Genomic DNA, 2,500 nt, shown 5'->3' with positions numbered 1-2,500 from the left:
CGCCCATTCATCGTCCTGGTCGAGGGATCCGCCGTCCTGGTCGACGAATTCTCGGTCCCGGTCGACGATTTCAACTCCTGGTCGACAAATCCTCGACCACTCCTCGGCCTGGTCGACGAATTCTCGGACCCGGTCGACGATTTCAACTTCTGGTCGACCATTCCTCGAACCCGATAGATTTTCATCGCCCATTCATCGTCCTGGTCGAGGGTTCCGCCGTCCTGGTCGACGAATTCTCGGACCCGGTCGACGATTTCAACTCCTGGTCGACAAATCCTCGACCACTCCTCGTCCTGGTCGACGAATTCTCGGACCCGGTCGACGATTCCAACTTCTGGTCGACCATTCCTCTATCCCGATAGATTTTCATCGCCCATTCATCGTCCTGGTCGAGCATTCCGCCGTCCTGGTCGACGAATTCTCGGTCCCGGTCGACGATTTCAACTCCTGGTCGACAAATCCTCGACCACTCCTCGGACACGGTCGATGAAGTCTCGGACCTGGTCGACGATTTCAACCCCTGGTCGACCATTCCTCGAACCCGATAGATTTTCATCGACCATTCATCGTCCTGGTCGACGAATCCTCGGACCCGGTCGATGAAGTCTCGGACCTGGTCGACGATTTCAACCCCTGGTCGACAAATCCTCGGACCCGGTCGACGATTCCTCGTCCTGGTCGACAAACCCTCGACCACTCCTCGGACACGGTCGATGAAGTCTCGGACCTGGTCGACGATTTCAACCCCTGGTCGACCATTCCTCGAACCCGATAGATTTTCATCGACCATTCATCGTCCTGGTCGACGATTCCTCGGACCCGGTCGATGAAGTCTCGGACCTGGTCGACGATTTCAACCCCTGGTCGACAAATCCTCGGACCCGGTCGACGATTCCTCGTCCTGGTCGACAAACCCTCGGACCCGGTAAACTTTTCTCGACGATTCCAAGTCCAGATCGACGATTCCTCGGACCCGATTGAGAAAACAACTCTATGGAGTTTTTTTTTTTTTTTTTTTTTTTTTTTTTTCTTTTTCTTATTCTTATTCTTATTACTTATTCTTATTCTTATTCGCGCGCGCGCGTGCGGGCAAAATTCCCGCTACACACACCCACCCCTATATAGCTTTATAGCCCTTTTCCCTCTTGGCACCAACATACATTGAAATGTCTGAGGAGACACCGGTTCCAAAAAAAAATCAAATACTTGGACCCGGTCGATGAAGTCTCGGACCTGGTCGACGAATCCTCGGACCCGGTCGATGAAGTCTCGGACCTGGTCGACGATTTCAACCCCTGGTCGACAAATCCTCGGACCCGGTCGACGATTCCTCGTCCTGGTCGACGATTCCTCGGACCCGATAGATTTTTCTCGACGATTTCCACTCCTGGTCGACAAATCCTCGGACCCGGTCGATGAAGTCTCGGACCTGGTCGACGATTTCAACCCCTGGTCGACAAATCCTCGGACCCTGTCGACGATTCCTCGTCCTGGTCGACGATTCCTCGGACCCGATAGATTTTTCTCGACGATTTCCACTCCTGGTCGACAAATCCTCGGACCCGGTAAACTTTTCTCGACGATTCCAAGTCCGGATCGACGATTCCTCGGAACCGATTTTTTTCCCTCGACGATTTCAAGTCCTGGTGGAGGAATCCTGGACGATTACTTGCTAGTTCTTAGCTTTTACAACTTTCTTAGCTTGAGAACTATCTCACACTTCTATCTCCCCAAGCATTCTCTTTTGTTTCTTTTTGAACAAGTCTGTCTCTTGACTTACTCTTCTCACTATGCACCTTCGTGAGTGTAACCCCAAGCATTCTCTTCTGTTTCTTTTTGAACAAGTCTATCTCTTGACTTACTCTTCTCACTATGCACCTTCGTGAGTGTAACCCCAAGCATTCTCTTGTGTTTCTTTTTGAACAAGTCTATCTCTTGACTTACTCTTCTCACTATGCACCTTCGTGAGCGTCTCCCCAAGCTTTCTCTTCCGTTTCTTTTTGGACAAGTCTATCTCTTGACTTACTCTTCTCACTATGCACCTTCGTGGTGGGCGTTTTGGACAAGTCTGTCTCTTCACTTATTATTCTCACTATGCACCTTTGCGAGCGTTGCGGGTTTTCAAAACACTTGGCGAGGTCCGGAATCTTACCAAGTAATAACATTTAACCTCGAGAGACGAGCTCGTGTAAAGTTGGGAATTCGTTAAGGAGCTGTTGCTTTGTTAGTGTAGAAACACTTGTGTAGAATTGGGGATTGTTTTTTTTGGAGTGATTTAGGGGAGGGTCGAATCTTAGCGACAAAGGGCTGAATCTCAGTGGATCGTGGCAGCAAGGCCACTCTGCCACTTACAATACCCCGTCGCGTATTTAAGTCGTCTGCAAAGGATTCTACCCGCCGCTCGGTGGTAATTATAATTCAAGGCGGTCCGAACGACGCTTCCGCCGAACGGACTTAGCCAACGACACGTGCCTTTGGGAGCCTAAGCTCCTACTGAGGG

At 50.6% G+C, this 2,500-nt stretch overlaps 1 non-coding gene across 1 annotated transcript; it reads right to left on the bottom strand.

Moving 5' to 3' along the window:
• Positions 1–1,671: 1,671 nt before the first annotated feature.
• AT3G00660 lies at positions 1,672–2,164 on the bottom strand. The gene is made up of 2 exons (NR_143844.1): positions 2,043–2,164; positions 1,672–1,796 (listed from the first exon to the last, which is right to left on the bottom strand). It is a non-coding gene; the product is annotated as an uncharacterized misc_RNA (transcript).
• Between the last annotated feature and the right edge of the window lie 336 nt (positions 2,165–2,500).

This window comes from Arabidopsis thaliana, chromosome 3 (assembly GCF_000001735.4).
Source record: "Arabidopsis thaliana chromosome 3, partial sequence".
Lineage (NCBI taxonomy): Eukaryota > Viridiplantae > Streptophyta > Magnoliopsida > Brassicales > Brassicaceae > Arabidopsis > Arabidopsis thaliana.
The sequence above is the reverse complement of the archived record's forward strand: the minus strand, read 5'-3'. Positions and strand labels throughout refer to the sequence as shown.